Source organism: Mustela lutreola, chromosome 4 (genome assembly GCF_030435805.1).
Source record: "Mustela lutreola isolate mMusLut2 chromosome 4, mMusLut2.pri, whole genome shotgun sequence".
Classification (NCBI taxonomy): Eukaryota; Metazoa; Chordata; class Mammalia; order Carnivora; family Mustelidae; genus Mustela; species Mustela lutreola.
The window spans coordinates 26,704,110-26,729,524 of record NC_081293.1 but is presented as its reverse complement, the minus strand read 5'-3'; the positions used below and the strand labels follow the sequence as shown (position 1 = coordinate 26,729,524).

At 41.8% G+C, this 25,415-nt stretch overlaps 1 protein-coding gene and 1 non-coding gene across 3 annotated transcripts in view; both read right to left on the bottom strand.

The window, feature by feature from the left end:
* Window positions 1-25,415, bottom strand: part of ARMH3 (armadillo like helical domain containing 3) — a 186,325-nt gene that overhangs the window by 6,062 nt on the left and 154,848 nt on the right. The window lies entirely within an intron of this gene.
* LOC131830955 (U6 spliceosomal RNA) lies at window positions 13,950-14,058 on the bottom strand. The gene has a single exon (XR_009353484.1). It is a non-coding gene; the product is annotated as a U6 spliceosomal RNA (small nuclear RNA).

The window sequence follows — 25,415 nt, the reverse complement described above, 5'->3', positions numbered from 1 at the left end:
ATAATCCAGCTCTCTCATGCACGCGGGCTGTGCTTGCAGCCAAAATACTTAGAGCCAAAGTCTTGATCCAGAACTGAATGTCTCAAACCCCCCAAAAAGGAAGATGGAACTGCCCCCAGGAACCAGACAGAACAGAATAATACATGCTTCCTTAACCCTGAACTCTGGGCAGCTTCAGCAATGCCAATGACCCAGCATCCCGGGCTCAGCCTTTTGTAAGGGATATCAGGTTAAGGCAAAAACCATGCTAAAGCCAATTCTGAGAAGAAGGTGCAGCATGTCAAGAGATACTATATATCCTGAGAGCCTCAGGCTTAGGTCATGCTGCCCTGATCACCTGGGCTTTCTCTTCTTGCCATGGCCAAGTGGAAGGTCTAAGATCTCACTCAGAACAGGGATTTTTCACTTCTCAATAAATTTGGCTTTTGCCAGAAGAATTTAGTTCAATTTTTTAAGGGAGGTGAAAGCAGAGAACGTCCTTAAGCTATCAGTTCTTTGGAAGAAAACCAGAGGCCTGGCTGGACTTAGTGCATGATTTCAGCCGTCCTCTTATCCAGGTCTTCCTTTCTTCTTTTTTTAACCACAGGTAAGTTGCCCTTCAGTTCATTCAGCCTTTTCCATCTCCCACTCTATTCACCTCTCTTAAATCCCCAGGAGAAGATGATATTCTAAGTTTAGGTCTGGGCCCTAGCCCACTTGGGACTCTGGAACACTAAGCTTCTTACTTTCCTCTTCTAGGACTTTGCTTTCTGTAGCTTCAGACTTCAGGAGCACATCCCATTTGGGCTTCCCATTCCACAATGGCATGGGATGTGGCAGAGGGCAGTACTCAGGCAGAAGGCAATCTCCCAGACTGCTTGTACCTTAGGTTTTTTTTTTAAAGATTTTATTTATTTATTTGACAGAGAGAGATCACAAGTAGACAGAGAGGCAGGCAGAGAGAGACAGGGAAGCAGGCTCCCTGCTGAGCAGAGAGCCCGATGCGGGACTCGATCCCAGGACCCTGAGATCATGACATGAAGACAGCGGCTTAACCCACTGAACCATCCAGGCGCCCCTGTACCTTAGGTTTTACCACAATTTGCAATCTCAGTCTCTGGCTTCCTGGCCATTCCAAAAGTCCTTCCCCATTTCATCAGGTAACACTCTTATCTACCAAGTGCAAGCCCACCTTCTGTCATCAGGCTGTTGGGCTTGTGGGCTTCCTGGAACCATGCCCACCACCTCAACTCAAGGTAGTCCCCCCAAAGCAGAAAAACAGTAACAAGCCACAGGCTCTCTAAGGAGTCCTTACACCACTACATATGGTCCTCAGTAGACAGAAGCCTGGGTTCTGGCAAGGGACCTACCAGAAAGAGAACTTAACTGGGAATCCCACTCTTACTATGGATCTTAGACAATTTACCTAACCTCTTTGAGCCTCAGACTGTATCTCTCTACAAAATGATATTTTTTAATATTTTATTTATTTATTTGAGAGAGAGAGCACAAGTGGGGTGAGGGGAAGAGGGAGAAGCAGGCTTCCTGAAGCAGGACTTGATCCTGGAACTCCTGAATTATGACCTGAGCTAAAAGCAGATGCTCAACTGACTTAGCCACTCAGGTATCCATATAAAATGGAATTTGAACTCACCTTCCTAAAAGCACATGGGAATAAACATTTTGATTCCTCAAAGTAACATAAAACTGATAAAAACATTATCATCCCAATGGCTACACAGCTACCTGGACAGCTCATGGGACTCGAGAGGAACTGTCTTCATAGCCCAGGGAGTACTACTTACCTACTTCAAACTAACCCAAGGAACCTATGTGTATAAATAATTCTTCATCACAAAGGAACAGCTTCTGGATTTAAGTGGAAGACACAAATGGCCTCAGTTTCAAAGATCATATGCCCTCTTCTCTGCCTTGAAACACTCTGCCTCAGGTAAGGGAAGAACAAACTGGGAGTGGGAAAGGGACCTAAACCCCTCCTCTAAGGTCTCTAGAGGAGAAGGGCCTGACCTAGGCTTTAAGGTCAGAGAGACATAAATTTTGGTCCCCTATCAACCACTAGTGAGCTAATGTAAGCTTATACACATTACTTAATCTCTTTGAGCCTCAGTTTTCTTATCTGTAAAATGGGGATAACATTACCTACCCTATACCCTTATAAAGCTGATATAAGGATGATATGAGATGACGGTCCAGTGTCTGGCACATAAGGAATATCTAATAAATGGTTACTAATTTTACAATGAAAAGTTCTTTCTGTTGACAATAGATATCTGGTAGTTCTTATCCCCAGATAGTTCTAACCACAAGCCAGGAGATAGGGCCTTGTATGCCTTCATTCAGATTCTGGTAAAGAAGAAACCTAATTTCTCTATTCAATATGAAAGCAGGCTTCCATAATGACCCTACATCCTGAGTGTAACTGGCAATGCATTAACTAGAGTCAAAGAATGTCCAGTACCCACTGCTTAACAATCTTGGTATAATGCAAGAGGATAAAGGTTAAAGGAAAACTGAGAGAGATGCCCAGAGAGGCCAGTTTTGCGTAATATAGGTTGTGAAGCTCCTGGCCATATCAGGATCAGGAGGGAGAGAGATCCCAGTGCACAAACTTTATTAAAAAAAAAAAAAAAAAAAAAAAAAAAGTTCAAATTGCTGAAGAGGGTTCAGACACACACACACCTTTCCCCAAGCACAATGATAGGCATTCCCCACAGACTATTCAGTAGCCTGTGCCCCATTTTTTTTTTTTTAACAGAGCCTTTGAAATGGAAAGTAACTTCTAGCCTAAAGATAGCAGCAAAGGAGTATCACCAATGGAAAAGTTCCTGGCAAATGGCTATCCAATCTTGATGTCAGAAGTCTATGCCTTGTGCCTGAAAAGCTGCTTAGTCTCAAATATCTGGTGGACTGAATTCCCAGAATGAAAATTAGCAGACAACTAAGTAGTAGGATATGACCTGACAGCAAACTTGTGTTCGTTTCCTTCTCAGTCTGAACTGACACCTACAGTGTAACCTATCTGGGCAGAGTATGTTTAAGGCTGCCACCAGCCCACTTCTGGCCAGGGCAACATGTAAGGCTTTCCCTAGAAACCAGGCTGCCAAATGAGGATGAAACCACAAGATGACAATAGAGACTTCTTATAGAATAGAAAATAAACATGGAATGTATCAAGAGTGCAGTGGGATGTAATAGAAAGGGGCTACAGAGTTAGAGGAACCTGGGTTCCTATCTTGGTATCATCATCTAGTATTCATATGACCTAGATCTGTCTAAGCTTTAGTTTCTTTATCGGTGGAAACAGTCATCATCATACAATTTTTTCTGATATTATAAAGATTAAAGATAACATATGAAATAAACATAAAAATATAAATCATAAGATCCAGCCAACATAAGGTACCAAAGAATGAAGGCTATTGAGATTGAAACAAAAAAAGAAACAGACGTAAGAAACACCTGATGCATTTGAATAAGATGAATGAATGAAATGGTGGCCAAGAAGGTCCAGAGCTCTCACTAATATATAAGGAGAGTGATATGGAAGGCAACCATACCTCTTTTTGCCAAAGTGTTAACATGGAAACAGAACCATAGGAATAATAGTTCTGGAAGGGAACCTCTGAAATCACCTACCTCATCCATGGCCCTCATTTCACAGATGAAGAAACACATATCCAGAAAGATTGTAAAGTACCCAAAAACACAAAGCTGGAATTAGGCAAGACAATCTTCTGACTCCCAATCCAGTGCTCTTCCTGTACTGGTAAGCTAGTTTAACCTGGGGCACATTCCTTAGTTTACAGGCTAAGCTTCATTTTCCAGAGAACAAACATTCAAGGAATTCATACTCACTCCTAAGAAGTGGGAAGCGTGATCTGTAGAGAGCTGGAAAGGTAACCTGGTGAAAGCCTGGTTTGATGCTTACGTTTTCATTACTACCAGGTTCCTCAGGGCCTCAGGGCTTGTCAGTTTCCACCAATAGCAGCTGCAGATCCTGCTCAGCCCTACTATAGTTGGTATCTACTACCACCAAAATGTACAGACCACTCCAAACTCAGTATCAGCAAAATCTAGTTTGGGTTGCTATTTTATTTTTATTTTTATTATTATTATTTTTATTTTAGAAAGAGAGAGAACACAGGCATGAGGGGCAGAGAGAGAAGGAGAGAGTATCTCAGACTCTGCCCTGAGTACAGAGCCCACACAGGACTTGCTCTCACGACTCTAAGGATCATGATCTGAGCCAAAACCGAGAGTCGGATACTCAACCAACTGCACCACGCAGGCACCCCTGGGTTGCTATTTTAATTATTTAGTACTCATTTAGAAGCCTGAAATACAAAGGTCTTTAATCTTCCATGGGCTTTCTTTGGCTGCAGCCATCAGATGGGTCTCCAGGCTTGGGACTCGGGGTGTTAAAAAGATTCAATGAGGGGCACCTAGGTGGCTCACTCAGTTAAGTGCCTGCCTTTGGCTCAGGTCATGATTTCAGGGTCATGGGATAGAGTCCCATGTTGGGCTCCCTGCTGGGCCTCCCTGTTCAGCAGGGAGTCTGTTTCTCCCTCTCCCTGACTCTCTTTCCCTGCTCATGCTTGCTCTCTCTCTCTCTCTCTCAAATAAATAAAATCTTAAAAAAAAAAAAAAGATTCAATGAATACCTTCTATGATGTGAACCCTCTCTTCCCCCCTTTTTAGGTAAGCTCTATGGCCAACAGAGGGCTCAAACTCATGACTCCAATGGGATCAAGAGTCACAGGCTCCACCCACTAAGCCAGCCAGGGGCCCGAGAATACATTCTACAATGAATGCTCATACCTCAAGGCCAATTTTCCATTCTCTGAAAGAGACTGTTACCACTCTGTTCCCACTTCCATGCCCTTCTGCTTTAACCCCTAATCATGAGAAATTAATCTCTGGATGATTTGAAACATATAGTAATTATGAGGAGGAAAGAGATAAAGGCTTTTCAGAGGATTTTCATGATAATCTCCATCTATCTCTCCCACTGGACTCTGGCTATTTGCTCTATTTCAAATGTTTATTCACTAGTTAGAGAATATGATTTTTTTGGCTCCGTTTCTTTTTCTCCGTAAGGTGGGAAGAGACAGCTTGAGAGATCAAACTCTGATACCACAAGCAAGAACATCACCGGGCGTAAATCTGCGTTATTACCTTTACTTCTTTCTCTCAGGGCTTGAGAGAGCTTACCAGCTACTGCTATTCTATGAGCTGATGATAGAGAAATAATCAAAGAATTTGGTCCATAGCAAGTTCTTGGAAAATGAAATTCATCCCCTGCAATGGTTCCACCTTTGGGACAAACCTCTCCTGGTCTCCACAGAACCAAGAAGATTTGACTAAAAAGGTTTGCTCTCCATGCCACCTGTCTAAACTGTTCACTGCTCTAGCATAATGCCAGATCTCTAAAGAAAGAGTGCTGAGTAGAATAGGCCTTCAACAACAATCAGTGGCACATGGACTGCTAGGGGGGAGAGAAGCAGCCACGTAGCTGCAGGCAGTTAGTATGGTAAAAGCAGGCTAAGATCTCCCTCTCATTGTCCCTGGAAGAACACAGGTAAGTCAGCCAGGAAGTCAGAAAACTTTTTCCTTCTACTACCCAGTAAAATTCCTCAAACTCAAAGGGAGAGGGCCTTTCCTCTAAAAATGAGAATGACTAGGGTGCCTGGATGGCTCAGTTGGTTGAGCAACTGCCTTTGGCTCAGGTCATGATCCTGGAGTCCTGGGATGGAGTCCCACATCGGGCTCCCTGCTCGGAGGGGAGTCTGCTCTTCTTCTCACCTCTCCACTCTCACACAGTCTCTAAATAAATAAATAAAATTTAAAAGGGGGGGGCTTTCTTTTAAATAAATAAATAAATAAATACGAGAATGACCTATTCAAGGCATTGCTTAGCTCCCTTCTCTGAATCTGTTATAGAACCAAAATGCTCTGTAAAATTTGGCAGGAAACTGAAGAGAAATTGGAGGTCTGATCTTTCATTTTTCTCTGAAAGGACCTAATCTATGTAGCCAACCATCCTTCCCTGACTTTCCCCAAACCAGACCTTCCCCACACCTGGTGATGTGTCTCCCAATGAGGAACAACCCTCTCTTCTTCCAGAAGCAATAAAGGTCTGTCCCTAACCTTGCGATCTCACCAGTGTAAGGACAGCCTCTCGGTGGCACTCTCACAGTTAAGTGGTGCCCTGGTCAGGTGCTGGATTGCAAGAAAGCAGAATGCAGATGATAAAGAAGCAAAAAGACAATTCTTCCTCTGCCCTAACTCATATTTATTCTTCCAAATTCAGAACAAGGTAAACAAGGAGCACAGCAAAGATGTTTGCCAAGTAAAGACCTTGATGGGTCACTACTGGGTCTAGCTGTATTTGGTCCCTGGAAAAGAGTTTCAACCAATAGCTACTAATTTTCAAAAGAACATAGGAGTATGGCTGTATTTCACTCTCATGTGGAATTTAAGGAACACAACAAAAAAATGAATAGAGGGAAAAAAAGAGAGACAACCCAAAAAACAGACTGCTAACTAGAAGAGAACAAACTGTTGGTTGCCTGAGCGGGGGTGGGTGGGGGGTTGGTAAAATAGGAGAACGGGATTAAGAGGACACTTATCATTTTTTTTTTTAAGATTTTATTCATTCATTTGAGAAAGAAAGCACATGAGGTGGGAGGGTCAGAGGGAGAAGACGACTCCCCGCTGAGTGGGTAGCCAGATGTGGGACTCAATCCAGGACTCCAGGATCATGACCTGAGCTGAAGGCAGACACCCAAATGACTGAGCCACCTAGGCGCCTGAGAGGACACTTATCTTTTTTTTTTCTTAATTAACATATAACGTATTATTTGTTTCAGGTGCACAGGTCTGTGATTTGACAGTCCTACACAATTCACACTGCTCACCACAGCACATACTCTCCCCAATGTCCATCACCTAGCCACCCCATTCCTCCTACCCCCCTCCCCTCCAGCAACCCTCAGTGTTTCCTGAGATTAAGAGAGGACACTTTTCTTGATGAACACTGAATAATATATGACACTGCTGAATCACTACGATATACACCTGAAACTAAAGTAACACTGTATGTTAATTATATTGGGGGGGGGGGGAGTATGACTCTAGAGTCAGCCTGCCCAAACTCAACCTAGCTCTACCACTTACTAGCAGGTTAGCCTGGGTGAGCCTTGGTTTCCTCATCTGTAATATGAGGATTATAATAATGTTCTTCAGAGAGAAATACAATAGATATAAAGTGCCAGTCATATCACCTGACACACAGAGAATGCTTTAATTTAGATTCTCTTTAATTTTAATATAACTCTACGAATAACTGCTTTTTGTTTTTCTTTTTTAATTCAATTATTTAACTTATTTTTTTTTAAGATTTTATTTATTTATTTGACAGAGAGAGATCACAAGTAGGCAGAGAGGCAGGCAGAGAGAGAGGTAGAAGCAGGCTCCCCTCTGAGCAGAGAGCCCGATGTGGGGCTTGATCCCAGGACCCTGAGATCATGACCCAAGCAGAAGGCAGGGGCTTAACCCATTGAGCCACCCAGGCGCCCCTATTTAACTTTTTTTTAAAACAATCTTTCATCTCTCTCTCTCTCTCCTTTTAAAGATATTTATTTTATTTGAGAGAGAGAGAGAGAGCGCATAGCAGAGGGAGATGGGACGGGGCTCAATCCCAGGACCCTGGGATCATGGCCCAAGCCAAAGGCAGAAGTTCAATGAACTGAGTCACCCAGGAGCCCCATAACATATAGTGTATTATTAGAAATAACTGCTTTTTAGAACCTGAAATTTCAAGCTTTGTCATAAATGAGCAAACTTTCCCCTCCCCCACTTTCTGAAAGAGATTATAGGCTTCCCAAAGAGGGATTTCCTGTGGAGGAAAGAATGTGTGAGGCAGAGTGGCAGGTCCTCTCCTGGAGAAACAAACATGCTACTACCACTGATTTCCTTACTGAAACTGTGTCACAGCTAGATTCTCAGCCCCCTGAAGGAAAAGACCCTGTGTTACATTATAGATTTTCCACAATGCCTAACAGAGTCCTAAGAAACAGCAAACACTGAACATGCTTGTGGACTAATTTAGTAACACTTAGGCCCAACCAAAAAGGAAAGGAATTTCTCATCAAGGTCATACCATAAGATTAGATTTAGACCATCACAGTATACCCGGCATTCTTCTCAGCATTCTGATCGGCTTCTAAAGCCTCAGAACCAAGTCCTGCCTTTAAGGAGTGAACAAGCAAAATGGGGATTCAAGATAAACCACCTTGGACGGACAGACCCACAAAGAGAAGCACATGCAGGATGGAGCCAGCAGTGCTTAGTGTGGTTTGGAATCAGCTGCAAAACTAACAGTGCGAGCGTCACACCTTTTAAAATAGGGAAAACGCAAGAATCCAAGATCTCTCTTCTTTTGTCCTCCATCTCCTCCGCTTTACATTACTCTGTCAGTTATTTCTGAGTGCAAAAATTTGCACCAGTGTAGTAGGGCCCCTGAAACGGCAGCCGCCGGGAGGCCTTTAGCTCTGATAAGTCTGTGACTCTGGCATTGACAGCCTAGGCTCTGTCAGGTCTTACCACCTGAGGGCAGACTGGTTAGGCTCAGCCCTGACGCTGAGAAAGTAAGTCCTGCACAAGAGATGAGCAAAATGTTAAAAAGGTGAGTAAGAGGGCGCCTGGGTGGCTTAGTGGGTTAAGCTGCTGCCTTTGGCTCAGGTCATGATCTCAAGGTCCTGGGATCGAGTCCTGCATTGGGCTCTCTGCTCAGCAGGGAGCCTGCCTCTCTCTCTCTGCCTGCCTCTCTGTCTACTTGTGATCTCTCTCTGTCAAATAAATAAATAAAATCTTAAAAAAAAAAAAAAAAAAAAGGTGGGTAAGAATATTACTTTACTTCCCAAACACACAATCTATAGCTTCAATTTCTCAAATCAGGTTTGACCCATTCTAAACTGTCCTTTTGAGGTGTGTTCAATTTAGCAATGAATTTCAACTGCACATTCTCAGCTCAACTGTGCAAGGTAGTCATTAGATAACTGTCCAAAACAATCTAAGCAGATACACCGGTGTTCTTTGAATAGCCAGGTTCAGAGTCTTGCTGAGCTATTTTTAGCACTTTTTTGCATACTGTAACTAACAGATTTGCATCTCAGAAGATGAGGAGAAGAAACAATTAGGTTCAGGAGCTCCAAGACTAACTAGTGCCCAGAGAAGACTGTTTATTTCCTTCAGATACCATTTGCTTAACCTTCTCTTATACAGGGCAAAGCCTATCCATCAAGACCTGGCCTAAAAGGGACACAGTGATCAAGTACACAGTTAAAAGGACAAAATATCAGCTATGCAAGAGCTTCACGTTTCAGTTCTCTTTGTTGTTTTGAGATTTGGGAGTAAGCTTGTATAAATCATCAAAACTATTTAATAAAGGCAACAAAATCTAGCACTCAACTACATAATACTGACAATGCCTAATATCCAATAAAAAATTACCAGACATGTAAAATGGTTCTTTTGGTTAGAAGGGAGCATTACTCAAATGAAACAGACCCAGATATGAGATACTGGAATAAAAGAAAGGACATTTAAATAACTATTATAGGGGAGCCTGGTGGCTCAGTGAGTTAAGAGTCTGACTCTTGATTTTGGCTCAGGTCACGACCTCACAGTCATGAGACTAAGCCCTGTGTTGGGTTACTGTGTTGGGTTACTCCATGCTGAGTATGGAGCCTGCTTAAGACTCTCTCTTTCTGGAGTGCCTGGATGGCTCAGTGGGTGAGGCATCCGACTACTGATCTCAGCTCAGTTCATGATCAGGTCCTGAGATTAAGTCCCATATCAGGCTCAGTGGACAGCCAGAGTCTCTGCTAGTTTCCTCTCCTTCCCCTCTGCCCCTCCCCCTGCTCCCTTGTGTAAGTGTGTGCACACTCTAAAACACATTAAATCTTTAAAAAGAAAACTCTCTTCCTCTTCCCTCCACACCTCTAAAATAAAAAGAGCTATTATAGGGCACCTGGGTGGCTAAGTCCTTGAGCGTCTGCCTTCAGCTCAGGTTACCCAGGTCGTGATCCCAGGATCCTGGGATGGAGCCCCTCATCGGGCTCCCTGCTCAGTGGGAAACCTGCTTCTCCCTCTCCCACTCCCCCTGTTTGTGTTCCCTCTCTCACTGTGTCTCTCTGTCAAATAAATAAAATCTTAAAAAAAAAAAAAGATGGGGCACCTGGGTGGCTCAGTGGGTTAAAGCCTCTGCCTTCGGCTCAGGTCATGATCCCAGTGTCCTGGGATCCAGCCCTGCATCGGGCTCTCTGCTCAGTGGGGAGCCTGCTTCCTCCTCTCTGCCTACTTATGATCTGTCAAGTAAATAAATAAAATCTTAAAAAATAATAATAATAAATAAATAAATAAAAATAAAATAAAATAAAGATATTGTAAATGTGTTCAAGTATTTAAAAATGTCCATGAATATAATAAACAAAATGGAAGATGTAAAGGACAACATAATAAAATCACTGAGAATTAGTACTACAGAATATCAAAAGCAGCCAGAGGGGAAAAATATATTATATGGAGAGGGAAAAAAGAGAAGAATTCACATTTCTTGTCAGAAACTATATAAACCAGAAAACAACAAAATACTATCTGTGCCCCCAAAAATGTACTGTTAAGCTAGAATTCTTTTTTTTTTTTTTAAGATTTTATTTATTTATTTGACAGACAGAGATCACAAGTAGGCAGAGAGGCAGGCAGAGAGAGAGGAGGAAGCAGGCTCTCCGCGGAGCAGACAGCCTGATGCGGGGCTCGATCCCAGGACCCTGGGATCATGACCTGAGCTGAAGGCAGAGGCTTTAACCCACTGAGCCACCCAGGTGCCCCTTAAGCTAGAATTCTATATCCAGCAGCATATCCTTCAGAAATGAGGGTGAAATACAGATCTTTTCAAACAGTCTGAGAGACTATGTTGCCAAAAGTCCTGCACTACAGAGATGTTAAAAGAAGTCCTTCTGGCAGAAGGAAAATTACTTTATCTGGGTCTGTAAATAGGAATGAAGAACATTGGAAATGGCAAATACATGGATAAACACAAAATACTTTAATATAAATTTTAAAGGTAATTGACTCTTTAAAGCAAAAAATAATAGCACTGTGGGAATTCCTATGTTGTGTGCATTCCTCCATGTGCCTATGTACACTATTAAATTTGGTTTTTCTCCTGTTTAAGAAATAATAATACTAATAGCAATGTATTTATAAGACCTGGAAGAAAATTTATAAATGACAACACTAGTACACAGGGAGCAAAGAGAAACAAATGATTGCAAGGTTATTACATGTTACATGAAGTCATATATAACATTATTTTGAAGGTACATTGTGATAAATTAAAGAGCAACCACTAAAAACCAAATGAAGAGGTACAGCTATAAAGTTAACAGTGGACATAAAATATACTAAAAGACACACAGTTAATCCAAAAGAAGGCAGAAAAGAAAAAAAAGAACAGGTGGAGAAAAAGGAAAAAAAAAAACCAGTAAAACGGCAGATTTTAACTCAGCCATACTGATAAATAAATTAAATGTAACACTTCAATCAAAAGACAGAGACTGTCAGATTGGACATAAAATTAAGATCCAACTTTGGGTTGTCTAAAGGAAATTCACCTAAAATATAAAGACACAGGTTGAAAGTGAAAAGATGGAGAAAGATATCCTTCTGAAGACATTAATTAAAGTAGAATTGCTATTGTAATATCTGACAAAGGAGACTTCAAACATGGGTGGCTCAGTTGGTTAAGCATCTACCTTTGGCTTAGGTCATGATCCCAGGGTCCTGAGATCCAGCCCCAGGTCGGGCTCCCTGCTCAGCAGGGAGTCTGCTTCCCCCTCTCGCTCTGTGCTTGTGCACTCAGTCCCATGACCCTGAGATCATGAACTGAGCCAAATCAAGAGTCCACACTTAACTGACTGAGCCACCCAGGTGCCCCAATCCTATGGGCAATTAAAGGGAAAAAGGATATAGGCTATATATATGAACAACTTATGCTAATAAATTTAACAACACATATTAATAAATAACTTCCTTGAAGACATAAATGACTAAAACTGGCTCAAGAACACGTAGAGAACCTGACTATCTCTAAATTTATTAGAGAAACTGAATTAATAATTAAAATATTTCTCCCAGGGAAACCCTCTGCCTACAGCTCCCCCAGCCTGTGCACTCACTCTCTCTTTGACAAATAAATAAATAAAATCTTAAAAAAAAATGCTTCCCACAGAAGTATATTGATATATGCAATTTACTTTGAAACACATAAAAAAATAAGATGAATTGATGGAGGGCCACTTACGGATCAGGTATGTGATAAAATACAGTAAAGTGTAAACGACAGAATCTAGGTGGTGATTATATTGATATTCACTGTGTAATTTTTTCATCTTTACTGTGTATTTTCAATTTTCTTTCTTTCTATTTTTTTTTTGAGAGAGAGAGAGAGAGTATGTGTGAGTGGGATGAGGGACAGAGGGAGAGAATCCCAAGCAGTCCCCATGCTCAGTGTTGATTCCCATGTGGGGCTCAATCCCACAACCCTGAGATTATGATCCCAGCTGAAATGGGTACCCAAACAACTGAGTCATTCAGGCACCCATAAAATTTCTCATAATAAAATGTGGGTAAAAAATTCTTCCTGCAAAGAAAACTCTAGGCCCAGATGCCCTCACTGGTTAATTCTATTAATCATTAAGCAAGATATAATCCAATCCTACACAAACTTTTTTTCCTACACAAACTCATTTTTAAAAATGGAGGAAGGAATAGTGCACAACTTATTCATAGAGCAATATTATTCTAATATCAAAACCAAAGACATTGCAAGGAAACTATGGAACTGACATCCCTTATAAACACTGATAAGAATAATCAACAAAATATTAGCAATTCAAATTCTGTAATGTATAAAATAAATACTGCATTATGATCAAGAGGAGTTTATCCCAGGAATATAAGGTTAAGTTAGTATTATAATTAATCACCATAACTCTATATCAGAATAAGGATTAAATCCAGGGGCACCTGGCTGGCTCAGGGAGTAGAGCATGTAACTCCTGATCTTGGGGTTATAAGTTTAAGCCCCACACTGGGGCTCAAAAAAATACTTAAAAAGGAGAGAGAAAATCTATATAATCATCTCCGTATATGCAAAAAAAAAAAAAAAAAGGCACTGATAAAATTCAACATGTATTCATGATAAAAATTTCTCAGCGAACTCAGAATGGAAGGAAATTTCCTCAACCTAACACAGGGAATCTCTGAAAACTGACAGCTAACACATTACTTAATGATGAAAGAACAAATGCTTTCTTTTGGAAATCTGAAAGAGAGGTCTACTCTTACCATTTCAGTATTTTACTGGAGGTCCTAACAGGTGCAATAAGGAAAGAAAAAGAAATCAAAGACATACAGATCTGAAAGATACACAGATCAGTATACAACATGCTTATGAGCACAGGAAACTCTAAGGACCATAAAAAAAGAATTAAATATGAGTTTATCAAAGCTTCAGGAAAAAAGGTCAATATAAAACTATTCTATGTCTAAACACTAAGAAAAAAAATTGAAAGTCAAAAATACCATTTATATAACATAAATAATGAAATAAGGAAAAAGACGGAACAAAATAGGATGCTCAAAAACTACAAAACACTGATGAGAAAATGTAAAAGATCTAAATAAATGGACATATTTTAAGTTCATGGATTTTAAAACAATATTATTAAAGTGTCTATTCTCCCCAAAGTTCACCTAGAGTTAATGCAGTTTTAATCAAAATCTAAGCAGATTTTTTTTTTATAGAAATGGACAAGCTAATTTCACTCTTTATATGGAAATGCAAAGGACCTTAGAATATTCAAAACACTTTTTTTTCTAGTAAAAATACGGAATACTTCACAAATTTGCGTTTCAAACTTGCACAGGAGCCATGCTAATCTTCGCTATATCATTTCAATTTTAGCTTATGTGCTGCCTTGAATGGATGACCCATTCAAGGAAGTTCACTTAACCCAACTTAACGAAGCCTATATCCTGGAAATACTGGCAGCACATATTGAGGCCATAGGCTGTATTTCCAGATCAAACTGTGTCAGTATGAGCAGACACAGCAAGTAGCAGCACCCTGGCCAAATTTCTTCAGATGGCTCCAGCAGAGCTGCTGGTGACCTATCTTGCTCTCTCAGACACAACAAGACAAAAGGTGATATAGTAAGTATACAGTGTAATGACAGCACTGCATACCCATATAATGGGTAAAATTAAAAAACACAATTCCAAGTGCGAGAAGAATATGGAGTAGCTAAAACTCATATTCATTGTCAGTTGGAATGAGAATTGGTACAGCCTTTTTTTTTTTTTTTAAGAGATTTTTATTTATTTATTTATTTGACAGGCAGGCAAAGAGAGAGGGAGAAGCAGGCTCCCCGCTAAGCAGAGAGCCCGATGTGGGGCTCAATCCCAGGACCCTGGGATCATGACCTGAGCCAAAGGCAGAGGCTTTAACCCACTGAGCTACCCAGGCGCCCCTGAAATGGTACAACTTTTTAAAACAGTTTGGTATAGTTTTTCTTTTTGTTAAAGATCTTTACTGAGACATAATTTATATACCATAAAATTCATTCATTTAAAGTGTACAATATATTCACATATTTGTGGAACTATCACTACGATCTAAATTTAGAACACTTTCATGAACCCCTCAAAAATCTTCATACCCATTAGCAATCATTCCCCATTCTGCTTCCCAACCCTAGTCCTGGGTAGCCATTAATCTATTCTGTCTCTATAGATGTATCTATTCTGACTCAGGTCATGATCTCAGGGTCCTGGGATCGAGTCCCGCAGCGGGCTCTCTGCTCAGCAGGGAGCCTGCTTCTCTCTCTCTCTCTCTCTCTGCCTGCCTCTCCATCTACTTGTGATCTCTCTCTGTCAAATAAATAAATAAAATCTTAAAAAAAAAAAAAGACTGTCCCAACATAGATGAATCTCAGACACAAAAGAGCACATATATATTTATGCAAAATTTTATAGAAGACAAATCTAATCTATAGTGACAAAAAACACACGGATGCTTGCCTTAGGGCACAGACTCAGGGATGACTGACTTTTAAGGAGAACTTTTTAATTTTTTTTTAATTTGACAGAGAGAGATCACAAGCAGGCAGAGAGGCAGGCAGAGAGAGAGGGAAGCAGGGTCCCTGCTGAGCAGAGAGCCCGATGTGGGGCTCGATGTGGGGCTAGATCCCAGGACCCTGAGATCACGACCGGAGCTGAAGGCAGAGGCTTTAACCCACTGAGTCACCCAGGCGCCCCTAAAGGAGAACTTTTTTAGGAGATGGAAATGTTCGATGTTGTGGAGGTGGTGGACATACATATTTGCATAAATATGTCTTATTATGTCTTATTATATGTCAATTATACAATAAAGTTTTTAAAAATTCAGTAAATAATGGCTAGTTAAAAAAAAGATGTATGTCCATGGAATAAGTTTATGTATTTTTTTTTTTTAAAGATGTTATTTATCTATTTGACAGAGAGAGAGAGAGAGGGGCAGTGAGAGAGGGAACACAAGCAGGGGGAGTAGGATAGGGAGAAGCAGGCTTCCTGCTGAGCATGGAGCCAGATGTGCAGCTCGATCCCATCACCTGGGATCATGACCTGAGCTGAAGGCAGACACTTAATGACTGAGCCATCCAGGAGCCCCAGCTTATGTCTTTTTTGGTCTTACTATTCTATTTTTGGTTGGGGCCAAGAATGATTCAGATTGATATATTAGAAAAGTAACTCTGAGTTACGAGTTCTCAGTATTTTGACAATGCCAAGGATTCCCCTCACTGTGTTCCTCCCTTCTACTCCTCCACTCCTGGAAATCCTCCCTAACAACTTAAATGCACTGTGTGTAGCAATCAACAGTGTTTAGAATAATTTTCAGCTGGGCACTAGCCACCTGATGTTTTCCTAAGTGGTGGTACTTACCTGAACCTTCTGACAAACTCAAATCATTTGCCAAGCTTGGAGGCTTATAAGGTCCTGCTTTTACCAACCTAATGATGGTCCTGATTTTGCCTTTTTTTTTTTTTTTTTTAAGATTGTATTTATTTATTTGACAGAGAGATCAAACTAGGCAGAGAGGCAAGCAACGAGAGAGGGGGAGGCAGGCTCCCTGCTGAGCAGAGAACCCAAGATTCAAGGCTTGATCCCTGGTCCCTGAGATCATGACCTGTTGAAGGCAGAGGCGTAACCCACCGAGCCACCCAGGCACCTGTAATTTTGCCTTTTTAATGAAAACGAGGCAAAGATAAAGATATGAGATGGCCAGGACTCTCCTTATGGAAACCCACTTCAAAAGAAAGTCATTGGCCCACCATTTATGGATTTCTGAGGTAATATTTCTCTAGGTTATGGAGAACAGGAAGATTTTATCTTAGGTTTACAAAGGGTCAGGCGGGGCTGTAAGCATGTCACATATATCCCCTGAAGTCTACAGGAGAACACACAGGCAAAAGTCTAAGCAAGAAAACAGCGATGCTGGTTCTCATACTGTGAAGTCTTCAAGGGGAGGCACGAATTTTGCATTTTTATAGCCCCTGGCTCGGCACACAGCAGATACTTCTGTACTTTTGCATGGAAAAAAATGAATCTCGGAAACTTTAGGCTAGGACATGTATTCCTTGTCTTATTGCACTAACCAAAGACACTCAGAAGTAGAGAATTCTTTTTTTTATTTTATTTTATTTTATTTATTTTTTTTTTTAAAGATTTTTATTTATTTATTTATTTGACAGAGAGAGATCACAAGTAGGCAGAGAGGCAGGCAGAGAGAGAGGAGGAAGCAGGCTCCCTGCAGAGCAGAGAGCCCAATGCGGGACTCGATCCCAGGACCCTGAGATCATGACCTGAGCCGAAGGCAGCAGCTTAACCCACTGAGCCACCCAGGCGCCCAGAAGTAGAGAATTCTTAGACGAAGAGAGGTTCTGAGAGCTTCCTTAAGAGGTAAGAACTGGTTCTTTTTCAAAACACTTCAGCCCAAAGTGGCTGAAACAAGGAAAACAAGCCAATAGCCCAGGAACTAGAACAAATAACAACCTGGTAACAAAATCTGACTCTACTGAGTGGGGACCCCTCCCTCTACTGTGTGTTTACAGTGACCTTCAATCCAAGATAACCTGAATCTCTCTCCAGGGCACAGTCATCCAATATAATTGTTTGGAACCTCGGATCCCAAAGGTGGACACAAAAATCTTGGGCAAAAAAAAAAAAAAAAAGATAATACCTTTTAAAAGGTAACTGCTTCCTGCATAGAATATGTAGACGTTTCCCCCTTTTATTTTCTCTTTCTATTTTCATCTCCTATACTTCAGGACTAAACTCAATTTCAGAACCAGTGTAAGCTGGCCAATTCCCCTAGTCCATCCATGTCTTTCAAGCCTGTTACTAAAGGGCTTTCCACTGCCCTGAGATTTATTGATCTGACACTGGCTCTGCCCTTCAGCAAGGTGGATCAGATAATGAACCTCACAGTGGGTGATTAGTGAGAGGCCATCAGCTGGTTAAAGGAGTGGTGACAGTGACTTTAATTTCCCTGGGCAGTTGCCCCACCTCTCTGACTTTATTTGGCTGACGCCCTAAGCAGCCCTCATGAAGCTTTTCTTTGCACTAATTACAGATTCAATGTGCCCAGGCCCTTACCCTCTACAAGCAAGGCATGCAATCACACTAAGAGGCAGCCAAGGTAATGTAGGTGGGAGAATCATGACACAAATATCGCATCAGGCCTTCTCCTTCTCTGTGGCTTACTGTAGGCAGGACACTCCTTCCAGCTCAAAACAAGAGGCAGGTGTCTCTGTCTTCCCCACCTGAGGTTTCTTTCTTTAGAAACATCACATCTCAGGGAGGGAGAGAGGAAAGCATTGCCTCTTCTAACTCACCAGCAATGTGACATGGGGGTCTCTGCCTCCCTGTCAGGCCTCACTTATCTATCCCTCCCTGAAACACAGAATTCTTTAACAGAAATCCCAGTTGGGGGCTATCCACAATTTCCCGCTAGCTGAGTGGGTCATTTTTAAGATTGCAACTTCCTTTGCACAGTATCACCGTGAAAGGTCAGAGTGCTGTCATGGCACCTAGCAAAAACATTTTCAGTTAGCACAGCCTGTAACAGACAAATGTTTGCATGGCAACATTTTTGGCCTCTAATGTCAGCAGAGTGGTAAACCATACTTTTTCCAGCACACATTATAGAGTTTTGAGCTACTTCCTGAAGAAGAGGTTGCAGTAGAAATAAAATAAAAGTTCCCCAAACTCTATTTGGAAGGAGGAAGGTAGCTAAAAAAACAAACCAAAGAGGGAAGTCCTACTTGTACATGCTTATCTAATAATTAGAGTAAAGGATCCTTCTCAGATTAAACAAAGAAAGCAAGGGCTGCTGTCTCCTGTAACCTCTGGAACAGCTGACAACTCCAACTCTTACAAGCTGCAACACTGTTCTTCTGTGCACTGCCAATGAAGCTTCACTGGCAATGAAGCCTGACTGAGGAAGACCAGAAGTTCATGTAGTGCACATTTCAAAATTCATATTTAGTTAGAGAAAATGCTGTCAGCAGCAGAGAGGAATATTAAGCTGAGCTCTTCACCAGTGACCTCTGTATTCATCTAGCTTGGCTGTGGGATATTGATTTTGAGAGTCTTTGTTTTGTTGCTGTTGTTTTAGCAAAATGAAACTCCTACTTTAAAAACAATTAAAATTCAGCATGCCACCTTTTGGAGTTTGGCCCATGTAACTATATTACCTATTAGAAAAAAATAAATCTATCTCTCTCTCTCTCTTAACTCACCATGTTCCTTTGGTGTTTGGAAAAGCTTTATTTCTCATAGTGACTTTGCAGACATGCTTGATGGAACAAAGAGACTCTTTCCTCATTTATAAAGTTATCATAATGTGCCAGGACCCTTTACTTAGGCATTTCTGCCTACTTGGCAGGCAACTCCTCAAGCCCCTGTTTAGTACTTACCTTCCTCAACTGAATGGTCCCTTCCCAAACCAGGTCTTTTCCCCATGCCCCAGGAGTGAGCCCTGCTATCTGCACCATCCCTGCTTCTCCTTTCACCTTCCTCTCCCTGGCCTTCCGCCTCCTTCAGGATACCTGGCAAGCTCAGGTTGTCACACATGCCTCAGCCTGATGAAGAGAAGAAGCTCAGACATCAGTGTCAGACAGACCTATGATCATGTTACGGCTTTGCACAAGCAGCTGTGGGACCCCAGGCAAGACTTAGCCTCTTTAGCAACCTCATCTATAAAATGATAACGGCACCTACCCCAAACAGCTGATACAACACTTAAGTAAATAACCTATGTAAAACTGCCAAGCTCAGTAACTACTAGCTGTTCCTTTCCTTTTATCTATTTATGTCCTCTTAAAATCCAAGATATCATCTCTCCTTTTTCTGGCAGTGCAGCCCACCTCCTGGTCCAAGTAAAACTGTGGCCATCCTAGCAGCACATCATCAGCTCACGCTCTTATGTGGACCTTCTCAAGATGCCCTATATCACATCAAGTTGATTTCTGAGGTTAAACAGCTTGTAAGAAAATCTATCTGCCTCTGCCTCTGTCTTTCCTGCCTTAGTGAGTCCAGTTAACGAACAACTCACACCAAACTTTTTCTGCCAAATAGGTCACCTGAAAGCTGGAGTCTAAGTGACAGCAACGAGGAAGCCAATGCTGTGTCCCATGCTTGCACTCAGTAGGAATTTGCACAGCAACCATCACTCAGGGTTACAGAGAGGCAGTGCAAAACTACAGGCTGTTGTAGAAAAACACAATGCCACGTACAAAAAACTGAGTCATGGCTATCACAGGAGTCCTAAATCTCAGATCTCCAGCGTGTGTCTCTGTCAAGGCTGCTATGCATGGTGGTTAAGGCCCTGCTCTAAGACGAGAAAACATCACAGCGGCTCTCAGAGTGGGCTACTCAGAGGTCTCCATCGCCCTGGGGAGGAACTTCTATCAGTGGTTCCCAGGTAGGAAGTAGGGTACACTCACCCCTGCTCAGAAAGGCCTGCCTCATAGCTTTACAGCCCCGTTCTCCCAGTCATCCTCAACAACCAGTGATGTGATGGCACTAGCTCATACACACTTGGCCTGGGAGAGCTGACAATTAAATTTTCAAACATTGTGAGAGCCACAGGGCTTCAAGCTGGTAGACACAGTGGGAGGAGTCACACCCAACAGTACAAATCAGCCCCCTTCCCAACCGCCACCTCTGTCAGCAGTTCTTCAACATACACTAGCACATCAAGGGCCCCCAACTCTAAAGCTGAAACATCAGGCTCCATTTCCTCATAAACCCTGAAGCTCTTAGGATTATCTCCCCTGAGATCTTTCTGTGCTTCCTCTTAGATGTTCTCAAGTAATGGGTGCCACCCAGGGCCCCTAACAATGTTTGCCCCACAGACTTTTCTCTTATTACTGTCTCACTCCTCTGTGGGAAAATAAAGCTAGGTTTCATTAGGATTTCTAAATGCCTAGCATTTATTTGTAGTGCCTCTTATCTTAGGATCTGGAAAAAATCAAAAGGTTTAGAAAGATTACTAGCAGACAGACATAGTAGCTTCCAATGTAACTTTTATTCATTCAGATATGAAGCACTGTTTCCCTAATTTACCTTAACCTAATTCTATAAGTAAGTTAGATTCTTTGCTTTGTCACAATACTTTTGAAGGTACCTCTTGTAATACAAAACATTATACATGCCTCCTCTGATTCCAAAATATAAAGCCCTAGTGAGAGTCGAGACTTAAAGAGATAATGGGGGTAGGGTTACTATGTCCTGTCCTATGGTTCTGTGACATATGGGGATGTCAGTAGACCAGCTTGTGATACTCCTGGAAAATTCCCAAGTCTGTACGTAGAGAAATTTTTAGCCAGCTCCTGAGCCACTTGCCTGAAAGGTGCATCAGTTTCAAAAGAGGTTTGCCCACTTCTAGAAAACAATGTAGAATGGTGGTTGCCAGGGTTAGGACGAAGGGGGAAAGGTAAGTTGTTCAACAATAGGGCTTTAGTTTTGCAAGATGAAATAGTTCTGGAGATCAATTGTGCAACAACAAGCACACGTCAACACTACTGTACTGTACACTTAAAAATGAATGGTTACGGTGGTAAATTTTGTTATGTGTTTTTTTACCAACATTTTTTTAAAAAGCTTGGTTTGCCCAGTAGGTCTCATCACATGCCTAGCACTGAGACTAGTTCATATTAGGCCTTTGGTTAACAGTTACTAATTGAATCAAAGGCAGTACAATTAGAACAGAGATTAGCATCAGTACAGTAGAGATGGAAGCTGTGATGACAATTTAAATGACTGGACTGTTGTTCTTTTTTTTTCCTCCCAGAGATTTTTTTTTTTTTTTAAAGATTTTATTTATCTATTTGACAGAGAGAAATCACAAGTAGATGGAGAGGCAGGCAGAGAGAGAGAGAGGGAATCAGGCTCCCTGCTGAGCAGAGAGCCCGATGCGGGCCTCGATCCCAGGACCCTGAGATCATGACCTGAGCTGAAGGCAGCCCCCTCCCAAAGATTTTATTTATTTATTTGACAGAGATTGATTGAGAGAGGGAGCAGGGGGAGGGGCAGGCAGAGGGAGAGGGAGGGGCAGGCTCTCCTCCAAGCAGGGAGCCAAAAGCAGGGCTTGATCCCTCAATCCTGAGATTATGACCTGAGCCAAAGGCAGACAGATGCTTAACTGACTGAGCTACCCAGGAGTCCCCTGAATTGTATTTCTTTTTTTTTTTTTTTTTTTTTTTTTTTTTTTTTTTTTTTTAAAGATTTTATTTATTATTTATTTGACAGAGAGAGAAATCACAAGTAGGCGGAGAGTCAGGCAGAGAGAGAGAGAGAAGCAGGCTCCCCGCTGAGCAAAGAGCCCGATGCGGGGCTCGATCCCAGGACACTGAGATCATGACCTGAGCCGAAGGCAGCGGCTTAATCCACTGAGCCACCCAGGCGCCCCAAATGAAATTATTTTGAGCATTGATTTTTGGCACGCCTTTCTTTTTTTTTTTTTTTTTTTTTAAAGATTTTATTTATTTTATTTGACAGAGAGAGAGATCACAAGTAGGCAGAGAGGCAGGCAGAGAAGAGGGGGAAGCAGGCTCCCTGCTGAGCAGAGGGCCCGATGCGGGGCTCGATCCCAGGACACTGAGATCATGACCTGAGCCGAAGGCAGCGGCTTTAATCCACTGAGCCACCCAGGCGCCCCCCTGAATTGTATTTCTAAGTCATTCAGCCTCTGGGTACCCTGTGACCCAAGGACAAGATTTATAGAAACTCTGGAACTCTTCTCTCTTCTGTTTTTTTTTTTTTTTTTTCAGGTCCTGGCTTTGAGTACATTTTATAATCTATGCCTCTTCATTTATCCAATCCCTATCCCTGCTCTTTGAAGGTCCACCCAATTCTTTCCTCCATATGGCATTTCTTGACCATCACAACCTACAGAGATCTTCCTCTAACAGGAGCTCACAGATCCTACTGCTAGTACTGGTCAGCTATCAATAAGCTGTAAGCCATCTCTTGAATTTATTCCATCTTCTGAGAACAAAGACCGTTTATCATATTTCTGTATACCTCAAATGGCTAGCACACAGCAGGCACTAAATGCTAAAATACTGATAGCTGAGGGAAGGCTAAAGAAAGCAAGAGTGCAGAGTGCCTCAGTGGCTCAGTCCCTTAAGTGATTGCCTTCAGCTGAAGTCATGATCTCAGGGTCTAGGGAACAGAGGCCCTCCTCAGCAGGGAGTCTGCTTCTCCCTCTTCCTCTGCACCTTGTGCACCTTCTCTCTCTCTAATAAATAAATAAAATCTTTTCTTTAATAGCATTTTTATTTTTTTTTAAAGATTTTATTTATTTATTTGACAGAGAGATTACAAGTAGGCAGAGAGGCAGACAGAGAGAGAGGAGGAAGCAGGTTCCCCGCTGAGCAGAGAGCCCGATGCGGGACTCGATCCCAGGACCCTGAGATCATGACCTGAGCCGAAGGCAGCGGCTTAACCCACTGAGCCATCCAGGCGCCCTCTTTAATAGCATTTTTTAAAAAGATTTATTTTTTTGACAGAGATCACAAGTAGGCAGAGAGGCAGGCAGAGAGAGAGGAAGGGAAGCGGGCTCTCTGCTTAGCAGGGCTTGATCCCAGGACCCCGGGATCATGACCTGAGCTGAAGACAGAAGCTTTAACCCCCTGAGCCACCCAGGCACCCCAATAAATAAAATCTTAAAAAAAAAGGTGGGCTAATCATTTATTTGTTTTTCCAACGGGATATTTCAAAATCACAAAATTGGTCATCAATGTGACTAAAATCTTAAGGAATCAGGTGCTCAGAGAAGGTTTTGACTTGAATCCTAAATTGTGACTATGTACTCTAGATATTCAGGGCTCTAGAGAATCTTTTATAAAGTTCTACCATGAAGTCCTCTCTTACCTATTAGGAAATTAGAGCTGACATAAATCAGTATGTCATTTATTTATACGAGAGAGAGAATGCACATGTGCACACACAGGAGGTAGGGAAGGAGAGAGGGACAAGCAGACTCCTTGCTGAGCATGGAGCACCATGCAGGGCTGGATCCCAGGGCCCTGAGATCATGACCTGAGCTAAAGTCAGATGTTTCACTGACTGAACCACCCAAGCTCCCCTTTTTAAAAATATTTTCTTTCATTTTGCATAACATCTAAAATTAATTATTCACTATAGTGAAATGTGTTTTCTTTTCTTTTCTTTTTTTTTTTTTAAAGATTTTATTCACTTATTTGTCAGTGTGGGACTCAAACCTACAATCCCAAGATCAAGAGTCACATGTTCCTCCCACTGAGCCAGCCTGGTTCCTCAATATGGGCTCTATTTAAGAAGAAGAAAAAAAAAAAAGGACATATATAGAGAGACAGAAAGTACAACAGTGGTTACCTTCAAGAGGGGGAAGGGAATGGGTAGTTATTGTTTAATGGGCATAAGCTTTCAGTATGGAATAATGAAAAAGTTTCGGAGATGTGGGGCGCCTGGGTGGCTCAGTGGGTTAAGCCGCTGCCTTCGGCTCGGGTCATGATCTCGGGGTCCTGGGATCGAGTCCCACGTCGGGCTCTCTGCTCAGCGGGGAGCCTGCTTCCTCCTCTCTCTCTGCCTGCCTCTCTGCCTGCTTGTGATCTTTGTCTGTCAAATAAATAAATAAAATCTTAAGGAAAAAAAAAAAAAAAGTTTCGGAGATGTATAGCAGTGATGTTTGCACAATGATGTGAATATACTTAATGCCACTGAACTATACATTGGAAAACGGTTAAAATGGTAAATTTTATGTATATTTTACCACACACACACAAAAGGAGTCAAAATGAACAAGCTTCACAATCAACCTTGGACAAATGTTACAGCTGTGTATAAAATATAAAAAATGCATGTAGTTTATTATACTAGATAATGCACAACCATTCAGTTACACTGAGGGTACTGACTGTTTCAAGGGCTTTGTCCTCCATGAAGACAATGAGAAGTAACCGAAAAATGTCATGTATCTCTGGAAATCTGAAAAACAGCTCCAGGGTGAGAGAATGGGCTTTATTTATTAAGTAATAATGAATTTACAAACATCACCTTGAAATGCCACAGACAGAGGCTGGGATGTGTCTGGGTGTTGTCAGAACTATAATATTCACAAATCTCTTACCAGAACAAAATGGCAGGCTGGGCAGGCAGATCTAGCAAGAGCCCTCTCTTATCTGCTATTTTACAAAGTGCTATAAATTCTAGTTAACACCTATCCATGGTCTTTAGGTTTTATTTTAGGGGTAAGTTAGAATCTACTTGGGGATTGAGTTCCTCATTTTTTCTTTGGACTTAGTTTGAGGCTAACAAGTGCAGGGCCCTGCTGGATCCCAAAGCCAGCTCTTTAGGAAGCTGTGAATACACTTAACATTAAGTGATATTAGCACTGATATTCACAAGTGAAGGGAGAGAAGTGCTGCAACACATGTTGGAGATTATCAAGGCAGTCAAATACTTCTAATCCGATAGTGCTGAGAATAAAACCAAGTGCACTGTAATGCTGTCATTCAGCGCCCTTCAAAGTCTGTCAGGGAAGAGAAGCAACAACTATTTTGAGGGCAGTTTTGAAAAGGGTCCCAGAATAGTATCACCCTTTCCCCACTCCCTAAGTGAAAAGGATTGCTAAGAGAGATAGCAAGTGTACAAAAACTCCATGGCACAAGGGCTACACTTAGATTATTCACCACTGTCCCCACTACCCAGCATCATACCTTGTAAACAGCAGGCATATAATTATTTATTCCTTTGAGAGCTGC